This window comes from Camellia sinensis, chromosome 1, assembly GCF_055761805.1.
Source record: "Camellia sinensis isolate YWXY chromosome 1, ASM5576180v1, whole genome shotgun sequence".
In the NCBI taxonomy this organism is placed as follows: Eukaryota; Viridiplantae; Streptophyta; class Magnoliopsida; order Ericales; family Theaceae; genus Camellia; species Camellia sinensis.
In genome coordinates, this window is record NC_138961.1 from 26,820,113 (window position 1) to 26,832,392 (window position 12,280).

The window sequence follows — 12,280 nt, forward strand, 5'->3', positions numbered from 1 at the left end:
CTTTGAGATTTAGCGGTAATGAAAAAAAGGAACCCTACTAATTCTCCCCCATCCTTTTTTTCCTTTTTTTTTGGTGTTCCAATTTTCCTCTCATCCCTCTCTTGCAAAACACACAAAGGTATGGCCTCTCTCTCTCTCTCTCTCTCTCTGTTTCTTTCTCCACTACAACAAAACTGAGTTTTTACAACTCCACATTAATGACATACAGTAAATGCAAGGCGTGATTTCTCATTTTTACGATTTATTTTTTTTGCATGTCGTAAATAATTTTCCAACTACGGCGTGTCTATTGCGTAGGCCGTAAATGCTAATACTGAAAAAAAATTTACGGCTTGCAATGTTAGTTGTAAATAATAAAACTTTCTAGGACGTGCATATGACATGTCGTTAATATATCAATTATACATGACACGCGTACACCAGCCGTTAAAAATATTAAATATTTCACCGCGCATAAAAATTCAATCATTAAAAATATTATACTTTTTACGACGCATAAAAAGTCAACCATTAAAAAATAAACTTTTCATGACACACATATACTGATCATTAAAAATATTTTACTTTTCACGACATACAACTCCTATCATAAATAATATAACCAAAATAATAGTAAGCGCCAAAACAAAATACTCACGCCAAATATTAAAATGAAATACTCTTGAAATTGGGCATAGTTCTCCCCGCCCCTCTCTCTCTGTGCAAATGCTAAAAACTCAACTAGTGATCTGCAGAAGCTCCTCTACCACACCCTTCCATTTCAAGCCCTAAATCATATTCTCACCAATTTCTCTCTCTCTCTCTCCCCTTCAATTTCTCTCTCTACAACCCACAACGGCCATGGCTCTTCTCTCACCAAATTCATCGATCTAGAGCTGCCATGGAGACTAGCAAAAGGCGAGAGCGGGTTTTTAGAGACTTCCATTACCTTTTACCCGTTCCGAACTCGCTCAACACTCACCATGGTTAACCCTCTTCCTATTCCCTTCTTCAGATCTAATTTCTATGTACTCTTTTGCTGTTTTCTTGTTGGGTTTTTGATTTTTTGGAGAAAAAATTGTGTTTTTGACTTTGGGTTTTTTGTGTTAGATGGATCGGTATCAGAGGGTAGAGAAACCGAGGCCAGAGACGCCGATTAACGAGAATGAGATTGGTATAACCACTCAGGGGAGGATGAGGAACTAAATTATTTATGCTATCACTTTGTTTCAGGTCTCTCTCTCTCTCTCTCTCTCTCTCTCTCTCTCTCTCTTTCATTGAAAAATTAGGGTTTTGATTGAGCAAATCAAAAATTACAATTGTGTTTTAGGTTGTGATTTTTTATTTATTTATTTATTTATTTTCTTGAATGTGAGTTGGGGAAAATGTTTGAATCTGAATTAAAAAAATTAAAACCTGAATGTGAAATTAGGTTCTTGGTGAAGGAAAATATTTTTTTTGAATTTTTCCATCTTGTTATTGCTTTTCTCTGCATCCAAATTGAAGGGTTATGGTTGTTTTGATGTTTGATAATTGTTTTGGGTCCATCTTCTTCTTTTTCTTCTTCTTTTTTTTTTTTTTTAATGAAACAATGGAAAGCTTGAAATTGGTAAGTTTTTGAGGTAGATCTGTTGATTGTTTTGTTTTTTCCCATCTTCTGCTTATCCATCCAATTTCTTGACATAAACAATAGTTTGTCCTACTTGAAGTCTGAATTACGAAAATTAAAGGCCTGCCTTAGACATTTTTAAAAAATTTATTACTGTCTTGAATTAAGATCAGTATTTTTGGTGTGAATGCCCTCTCACTTAATGTAGAAACTCAAGTTGGTTTGATTATGTTAATTTCCAATTGGCTTTGTTCTTCTCAATATGGAAGGAAGATATTAAAGTTCATCACATTTTTGTGCCCTGTTGACCATTCTCCATATTCAATTTCTTCCTTATCATTTTCTTATGTTAAAGTATGTGAATTACTACATGGGTTAACCTTTACCTGTTCTATGCTTAATGACCTGGCATGGCTTACATTCTGGATGAAATCGTATTTATCTAAATCAATGATTATCTTATCAACATTTATCTTTATTTTCTTCCAAATAATGATTGGTCTGCTTTCTTTTCAATAGAATCTCATTCACTCTGATCTTTTGTTTTTCAATCTCACTATTTTCAATTTTTTCAATCTATGTTTGTATATTGGTAAAACATAATTTTATGTATTTCTAATGAATATAGATAATTAGACTACGTTATTCCTTTTTGTCTTCAAGGAAGAACATTTGAATCCTTAATTTTTTTTCTTAAAAAATGCGATGTTGGCTGTAGGCATTCGGCTAAGGATAAGTGGGTTTGTGTTTACTTCCTTGGAGCTTCGGTTTTGGGCATCGTATTGAGGCCAGACTTTAGCTAGGACAAGTTAGATTCAGTTGATGCTTATTCATTTTACTCCCTGAACCTGATGTGAAAACTTTGTTTATTTTCAATTTTAGCATCCTTTGGATAGTTTACACGACATAGATATTTACTTCATATTCTAATAGTGTCCATTATCATGGCTGGAATTACAGTGTTTGGCATGATTTACTATAGAAGGGCATTAATGTTACAGAGTTTCCTGGAAAGAAGATCTCTGGGAGGTATTTTGTTTTGTGAATTCTTATCAGTCCTAAGTACTATTTGAAGTGAAGGCATAGATATTCTTTCTCATCTATTTCTTGTATCAACATAGGATGATTATTCTCAAGAAAAAGTCCTAACAACATAAGGTTTTCAGTCTTCCTTTGAAGCACAAGCACAAGCTGACTTAAAGTTCACTTATGTTATTTCTTACCAAATTAACTTTTAATCTTATATGAACTTACTTGTTTCTTTTTTACCTCGGCGCCTTTGTGTTCACAGACTATAATAGAATTCTTGGTGTGAATTAAAATAGTCTTATATTTGATCTTGTAGCTCAAAGGTTTTTAACACTGAAATTTTGAGGCTTACTGGGCTAGTGGCTCCATAGTGTTAGGGGGAATGTGATGTCAATGCCATGCGCTCGGGCTTCTCATCTGAAGTGCCTTTGTCTTGAATATTCTAGTACAGGAAAAATGATTTTTTTTTTTTTTGTATATAATTCTAGAAACAATATATCTATATAATAAAGCAGAACGAATTTTGAAAATATGTTAGACACAACTGTCCTACTAGGACATTTCAATGGCTAGGATTTATTTACTTATTTAGATAGATGGATGAGATGACTCCCTTAATTTTATATCAATCCTAAATATATATCTTCCCGCCCAACGAGTCAGCCTCCTCCTTCCCCACGTCTCCCCTCTATTCTATCTTTATCTCTCTCTTCTCACCTTCCCGCTTGCGCACGTCTCTCATGCCTTCTATCTTTATCCCTCTCCCTTCTCTGTTCTCATCAGTTTGTTCTTGCGACACTCCTCTTCATCACAAGGTATTCCTGTCCTCCTCCATCTCTCTGTTGTATTTTTTGAATGATCAAGAACAGATTGTAGAATAGATTAAATGGGATCAGATTGTACAAACTGATTTGCAGAAACTGATTCAATTCCACTTTAATCTTTTTACTCTTTTTATATGAACAATGTTCATAGTTCTGATTATAGTTCAGAGGTTGTGATTTCAGAGGTCAGGTATGGCAATCTCTATCACAACTGTTCTTCTCACCCTTTAGAATCAGAATCACAATAGTTCTGAATCTTTTTATTTTCATCATTTGAAATTTCAGAGATTGCGATCATAGTTCTGATTCATAGTTCTGATCAGAGGTTGCGATCATAGTTCTGATTCATAGTTCTGATCATAGTTCACAGGTTGCGATTTCATAGTTCTGAGGTATTCTAATCTTCTTTTTCAGTCCAGGGCTTCACACCCATTAAGTGTTTGTTTGAATGGGTCTGAGAGGTTGTTCTATTTTTTAAGCTGTCCATTTCATGGTTATCTTTTGGGTCATAGTTGCTGTCAATTTTCTTTTCTATTCAATGGGGATTGGTTGATGGAAAAAGAGTTCTAATTCAATTTTCTGGGCAAATTTAGTTCAGTATAGGGATTTACATTTTTATGGACTATATTAGTTAATGTGAATCGCTTATAGAATTCTTTGGAGTTAGTTGATTGAATTTAAGGTTTGGGATCCATTTTTAAAGCTGTCCATTTCATGGGTATCTTTTGGGTCATAGTTGCTGTGAATTTTCTTTTCTATTCAATGGGGATTGGTTGATGGAAAAAGAGTTCTAATTCAATTTTCTGGATTGAGTTCAGTATAGGGATTTACATTTTTATGGACTATATTAGTTAATGTGAATCTCTTACAGAATTCTTTGGAGTTAGTTGATTGAATGTAAGGTTTGGGATGAAATTCTTGCATATCTATCATAGTTGCTGTGAATTTTCTTTTCTATTCAATGGAGATTGGTTGATGGAAAGAGAGTTCTAATTCAATTTTCTGGGTAAATTGAGTTCAGCAGAATTCTTTGGAGTTAGTTGATTGAATTTAAGGTTTGGGATGAAATTCTTGCTTATCTATCATAGTTGCTGTGAATCTTCTTTTCTATTCAATAGGGATTGGTTGATGGAAAGAGAGTTCTAATTCAATTTTCTGGGTAAATTGAGTTCAGTATAGGGATTTACATTTTTATGGACTATATTAGTTAATGTGAATCTCTTACAGAATTCTTTGGAGTTAGTTGATTGAATTTATGGTTTGGGATGAAATTCTTGCTTATCTATTTGTGTCTGGACATCGATCAATGAAACAGTGACAATAATTGGGACTACTGATATTGTTAGTTTATGTGAATTGGATTTTGGATTTGACCTAGGACCCAATAATAGGTCGAGCAGATGCAGATGTCTCAATATTTTTTGTACAATGTTGATGCATATAAAAATTAAATAGAGTTTTTTTGTTTTTAATCTTTGGATGCGGAAGGTAGGAGCCGGTGGACATGAATTGGGGGATCACTGTGTGGTTTTCTCAAATGGTGATATTAGTGTTTGGTTTTCTTATTTTATTAATAACTAAATAACCCTAAATTTATTGCTTATTATTGATGTTGCATTTTTGTTTAGCATTAGGATATGGGTTCATTTCTATTAGTGAAAAAGTACATCGATCCACTATCTCTTTCTTGGAACAGAATTGCTGAGAGTATTTTTTTTTTTTATATATATATACCATTTAGCATATGAAGCATGAGTTTTAATATGCAATAGAAAGTTGAAGTGATGAATATAATCAACGCACCATTATGCATCAGCAATTGAAATTATGGTGCATCTTCACTTTTCCAAGTCCTTGATGCTGAAAATTTTATTTGCTGCCAATCTACCGGATGACTATGTGGTTTTCTCAAATGGTGATATTAGTGTTTGGTTTTCTTATAATTCTTGCTTATCTATTATAGTTGTTGTTGAGATTTTGTTTTCTTGAATAATAAAAGATTTATTTATTTATTTTTATTAACAAAAAAATTGGCTTGACCGAACAAAATGGAACTTTAGTTTTGAAGTTGATCCAGGGCATGATTGTTGCTCACATGTAGGAGGGGATACAAATTATGGTGTGGTTCTTTGCCATTAGTTAATCTTGATAGTTCACTTGGCTTTTGAAGTTGTGCTATTGCAAATTTATATCATTCCTTGGTAGTGTTTAAGAACTTCTTGGTTCTACATCTGCTCATTTTTTAAACATCTGCTCAAAAATTACTGCACTCCATGTAATATCCATTTTTATAAAACATGTTTAAAGCATCTTTATAAAGAGCATCTGTTTATAAAAATATGTTTAATTTTCTCTTGAATTAATAATTTGGATAAATAATAACTGAGATCAAGCAGATGATGGCTAACTGAACTAGGATCTGCTATTGAGATAACATTGATTTCAGACTTCAGTAGTATTTGAAAGCAACCAAACAACCAACATCTCTATTTGTTTCTGCATCCATAAAGAATGATTCATTGCGACAAATTGTTGTTGATACTAAAAGGATGAACCATGCTACTTTTCATAGAAACTTAATGAGGCATTCACCACATGTCAAACACAATCACCTATTAACTTTGCCTCTGCCAACAGAGTGGTAGGTGTAAATTTTAATCCCAGTTCACGTTAGTATGTCCTAAATATTAAAAAAATAATAATAATTGTAGGCCATATACATTTAGAGTTTCCCATTTGTTCTGTCTCGAGTAAACTTTGCTCCATTTGTTTTGATGGAAAATATTTTTGTGGAAATTAACATTTTTATGGCCAAGGAAAAACAAACTTACTTGGACGAAAATAATTGGAGTTACCTGCCTAAGGCAAGTTAGAAGCTCTTTTCTGGCTTTCTGTCTGGGAAACTTCAACATGCACTGGCTCATGCATTGCATGGGTAGGCTAGATTAGGCTCAATACTCTGTAGAAGCACTGAGTACTACTATGGCGCTGTTTGGGAACAAATTTTTTGGGTTTTTTGTTTGTTTGTTTTTCACTAAAAGACAAATTGGTTACAAAATCAAAAAGAAAACAAATAGCTTATTTTTCGAAATTACATCTGCTTATAAAAATATGTTTAAAACAAATAGCTTATTTCTGTTCAAAATTACATCTATTTATAAAAATATGTTTAAAGCATCTTTATAATGAGCATCTGTTTATAACATCTATTTTTGAGATGATAAGTAATATCTCAAAGCATCTTTATAAAACATACTAGCGTATGCCCGTGCCTAAAGGCACGGTTTAAATAATTTTAAGATTAAAATACAGTTATAATTTATATGTATCATGTTGAAATTTATAAAGTTTGTGTTATTTTTTGATAAAGATACTGAAAAAATATATTGAAATATTTTTCTTCTTAAAGAATTGAGTGCGTCGTTGTATGGATGGTATGCTGTGTTGTTGTAACTTTCTTACTATTGACTGATACAAATGTACCAGGAGTGTTGCCTGTTTAAGTTGCAGTGAATTAATAGTTGGACTGTAAATTATTTTAGCAATTTAATTCAGTCCAACCAAACCATGTTGTCCTTTTCAGATTTATATGTGCTGAATGCATACTAATATGCAGTGTGATCTATTTCAACCATGAGATTAAACATGCTCATTTATTCAAACCATTCATGAAATTTTCATAAACCCTTATAACTAACATTATTTACACCGTGCCTTCAGGTACGGGCATACGCTAGTATATACACAATTCAACAAGCCTTTGTGTCAGTTATTTAGGGTCTACTACTTGCGTTTATTGTTCTTCTCTATTATTCATGTCTCACCAATCCCAGTGAAGTGTGTTCCACAATTCCTAATGCCTCCTATAATTATTCTCCTAATAGGCCCCTGTATCATCTTATTTGTCAATCAAGGATAAACTAATTGTTGTGTTCTCCTAATAGGTCCCTATATCATCTTATTTGTCAATCAAGGATAAACTAATTGTTGACATCTATTTTAACTACTTAATATGATAGTATTAATCATAAGTAGTACATTGAATGTTCTCCATTTGAACTCTTCCAATTTGATGACAAGCAAAATTCTATGTACAAGTTTTGTTACTATTTAAAGTTTTTCTTTTACCCATTTATTTTGAAGGTAAAGTAATCTATGCTGTGAAATGGATGATGAGACTGAAGAACAAATGAAGAATGATAAGTCCAATGTCATAAGAACTTGAACTCATCTTCCTACAATTCCTAGTAAATTTTCTAGAGTCTGTGGTCCTTGAAAAGCTTGAGTGGGAGGCACTTTGTTTACTTCTAGATGTGCCTAGTGGGATTAATTCCATTCTCGGTAATCAATTGAATACCTTTGCCTGATGGTGATAGCTTTTTCAACTAATTTTTCAGGAAAGAGGAAGTGGGGATATATTGGAAGAAAGGAAGAAAACCTTTGTCTTTTGAGCAATCAGTATTGTGATAATGGCAAAGGTCTATTTTCTTTTCCTTTTCTTTTTTCTTAGTGTACTTCTTGTCCCCCTCCTCTTGTACTTGATCCTCTTTTCTTCTTTCTTTTTCTTTTTTCCCCTTTTTAATGAAATTTTCTTTGTTTACAATCAAAAAATGATCCAAAAAAGAAAAGAAAAAAAAAAGTCTATATTATATAAAGGGATGGGGAAAATGTGGGGAGAAGGGAATAAAATGAAGTTGGCATGTAGTTGCATTACATTAAGGTATTCAGCTTGCTGCATAGTTTAGTTTATGATTTTTGTGAAAGAACTCAACTTCTTTTCAAAGGTTTGTCCATTTTGCATTAATGGCTAGCAGGTGATCACCATGAGAAACATCTATTTCGACATTAGTAGGTTGCAAATGCAAATGTCTTTGGGGTTCCAAGTAATTTCTTAAGCATTCTCTAGATGGTTGAACTAATTAATTATTTGCTTTTTGTTTTTCATTAAGCCATTACTCAGAGAAGCATAGTGTTTTCTCTTTTATTTCAGATGAGAGGTGTTTGACGAATTTCCAATTCAGAACAGTGACAAATTGAGTATACTTTAGAGACAGTGACTAAGGAAGCTTCAGCGAAATGGAGATAATTCTCTACGAAGGTAAGCTTCATCGATTAAAAATATATATATATATATATATCACTACTAGAAAAATAACTTTTTGCCTCTATTTTTTTACGACTGATTATTTATCACTTCACCTTCCAATTCTCACCTCTCTCTCTCTCTCTCTCTCTCTCTCTCTCTCTATATATATATATATATAGCATTGCTCTCACATGCTTGCTTGATTTCACCTTCCTTAATTCCATATAATTTGGTGAAACTGCAAGCGCTGCAGTAGTTTGTAGCACAGGGAGCTTGTTTCTAGAATCAGATTCCATATCTGTAGTAGTATCTGTAATTCAGGTCTGAGAAAGGTCAAATATCAACGATGATAAACTATGCATGTTTAAATGTATTGCTCATCTGTTAACATTATTGATCTAACAACTATAAGCAGTGATCTCTATTTATAGAAAAGTATTCATGTTAAACATTAGGTTGGGCATTACATTTTATCTCTCATATATTTTTCATTTTGTGAAATCTTTGTGTGAAATTAATTGATTCTGTTAATTTGTTAAATATTTGATGTTGGGAACTGCCATATGTGTCCTTGTTACAATATCTATAAGGGAACACATTGTTTCCATAGTTGTGTGAAAGAATGACTTAGTTATTTTGCATCAAGGTATGTACTTTAAGAACTTGGTGAAGTTCAGGTGTAAATGGAAGTTGACTGAGTGGATAACTTGTAGCTAATCTTTCGTAACAAATTACTGGTGTGGAAATTATTAAATTGGGGTGTGATTACCATACCTGAGTGACTGACTGCAATAATTATTCACTATGATTCTGATGATAATTTTTAGTTCTTTCATCACTGCCTCTGAATTAATGTGCTATTAATTGGGTGGATAGGACCAAGTGATGAGTTTGGTGCTATGTTGGTTTAATATTTAGTTTTATTGACTATCAAATAATTTCAAGTTTTGTTTGTCCACCTCACCTTTTCAGATAATCTTGGAGAAGATTGCCGTATCTTTGAAAACCTGTTTCAGTTCTGTCAAATTTATGCTGGTGGAACTATAGGTAAATTATGATCAAACGGTATTGTAATGTAAACTTGAGTGGCATTAAGTTTTCCTTGACTAGGGATTGAAGTTTTTTGGCAGATGCTGCGCGTAGATTGAACAATCGGCTTTGTGACATTGCCATAAATTAGGCTGGTGGACTACATCATGCCAAGAAGTGCGAGGCATCTGGTTTTTGTTACATCAATGACTTGGTTTTGGGGATTTTGGAGCTTCTAAAATATCATCCACGTGTTCTATACATTGGTATAGATGTGCAGCATGGTGATGGTGTTGAAGAAGCATTCTATTTTACAGACAGGTAATGACAGCTCTCTCTCTCACACGCACACACATTGCGCGTGAATGTGTTCTAGAAGGGGGAGGGGGTTGAATATGGAAACCTAAGCTTTTAGGTGCTATTTCAATCTTTGTTCCTAACTTACCTTTCCTGTCTTGCATTGAGCCTATTTCAACTTTTTATGTGCTTATGTTGAATTTGATATGCAACTTTTTCACTCACAAGTTAAGTGTTTGGTTGGGTAGAACAATTTGTTTTCTTCGATTTATTTCCCAAACCCAAGCTATGCAAAATTTTAAATTTATTATTTCTTCAATTCAAATTATAGACCAATTATTGCTTGCTGAATCTGTTAACCCACAATCATAAGAGCATCAAGAAAGAAGCCTGTTGAACAATCTCAAACATTACTGCTGGAAACAAGGAACAGATACAGGTAAGCATTTAAATATTTGCAACTGAAATACTCAAAGTTAACTACTAGAAATACTCAATTGACTACTTGAATTTATATCTATTTTTTATACCAACAAGTCGATGATCATGACTTTATTTTATATGAATTTATTATTATTAATTTTTTTAATATGGCTCTGGCCTTCATTGTATGGGAAAAAAAAAATTTCTCTAGCCCTTTAGATGTAATTGATAATATATTAATGTTTTCTTTGTCTATTTTCTTTGCAGATTGGTTTTTGATGACGTTTGGAAGTATACTTGCAAATGAAGATCGACTGTTAAATTTTGTTTCGTGAACTGATACTTAGTTGTAGTTGCAAATCAAGATTGAGTGTTGATTTTTTTTTTGTGGATTTCACATTAGTTCATTTTGGGATTTGCTTTGGTGGTTTTTTTGTTGTACTTAATGGTTTATATTATTAAAGTTGTTTGATGGATATATTTTGATTTATAATGTAAATTGTTTATTGATTTTTTTTGTGGAGTGATGTATAATAGCTAGTGATTTCTTAGTACAATTAAAAGGCTATTGGGATATGAGCAGAGATATTTGTAAAATAATAATTGAAATCGAAATATAAAATATGGAACAGGTTTAGTGACGAATTTGTTTCGTCATTTGTACTTGTTATTATGACAAAGTGATTATTCGTCATTAATAAACATTTTTTTTGACAAAATTTGTTACAGCGTATTTATAGAAGTTTTCATTGATTTTGTTGTTTGGTGACGAAATATATTTCGTCATGTATATAAATATATTTGCGACGAAATATATTTCGTCACCCATGTATGACTTTTGGAGACGAAAAATTTCGTCACCTTTACATCTTACTGTGACGAAATTATTTCCTCATCAATGATCAACATTTGTGACAAATTTATTCGTCAACTAAAATTATAAATATGGTATTGAATAATTATTTGGTGACGAAAATGATAATTTTTGGCGACAAAATCTTATTTTATTTGTGAAAAAAATTTTCGTCACTGAATTAATTTCATTGGTGACGAAATTATTTTTCGTCATGTTGGTTTTTAGTGACAAACATTCAATGATGAAACTGGTGACGAAAATATTTTGTCACAAATATCTATAGTGACAAAATTAGCTCTTTTGAGACAAAAATTTTGTCATTCATGACCCAACTTGTTGTAGTGAACTCCAATGAAGGTTTGAGGGTGAGATGGTAAAAAAATTTGGCCTTCTTTCTCTATCCTTCTTCCTTGTAGCACTTCGTTGCTTTCAAATTATTTTTTATTTTTTTTTCTTTACTCGATCAACCAAGTAAAGGTAAAAAAGACTAAACAATCCGATATAGAAAGTTTGAGAAGCCAAGTTTGCAATTATCATACATGGGAGATATCCCATTAGAATTTCTCTTGGTCAAGATTAATCATCACTCTACTCCTAACTTTGCATCCAAAAGCACAAATGGTGGACTGTCTCACCCCTATAGGCCACCTACTACCATTTTTTTTTAATTGAATAATAAATTTATATAATTATGTATTTTGTATGAGTTTCTTAAAAATCAATTAAATAAAGTTTTCAACCGAAGTATTTAGTAAAGATAATTATTAGGTCAAATTTTCATCAAAAATACTTACTAGCGAAAAACATTGAATATCCACAAAATTATTTATTTTTAGCAATATTCTTGTTGAAGACAATTCGAATAGTTTTTAACTAATTTATACATTAATAAATTTATTATTATTAAATAGTCTCTACATAAATTAATTTATTATTCTTATTTTATAATGCATTTATAAAACTAATTAAATACAGGTTCTCACATTAATATTTGTAAATATTTTATATTTTCAACTATTTTTATTATATGGGATTTGATTGGAGGGGTAAAAAATTGTTTGAAAAGCACTCACTAGCACCACCAAATGGGGAATTGAGATCCTCTCCAGCCACTCTCTACTACCCTCCCTCCTTGCAATGGTCCAAAT

The 12,280-nt window shown here is 32.2% G+C and overlaps 1 long non-coding RNA gene across 6 annotated transcripts; it reads left to right on the plus strand.

Moving 5' to 3' along the window:
• The first annotated feature begins 618 nt into the window (after positions 1–618).
• Positions 619–10,791, plus strand: LOC114323441 (uncharacterized). Of its 6 annotated transcripts, XR_014333049.1 has the most exons (10): positions 658–965; positions 1,090–1,212; positions 2,549–2,617; positions 7,839–7,919; positions 8,256–8,324; positions 8,432–8,539; positions 9,500–9,574; positions 9,658–9,877; positions 10,185–10,292; positions 10,544–10,791. It is a non-coding gene; the product is annotated as an uncharacterized LOC114323441 (long non-coding RNA). The 6 variants fall into 6 exon arrangements; XR_014333043.1 differs by lacking the exon at positions 8,256–8,324 and having other exon boundaries at positions 619–965; XR_014333047.1 differs by lacking the exons at positions 7,839–7,919; positions 8,256–8,324 and having other exon boundaries at positions 622–965.
• Positions 10,792–12,280: the final 1,489 nt, after the last annotated feature.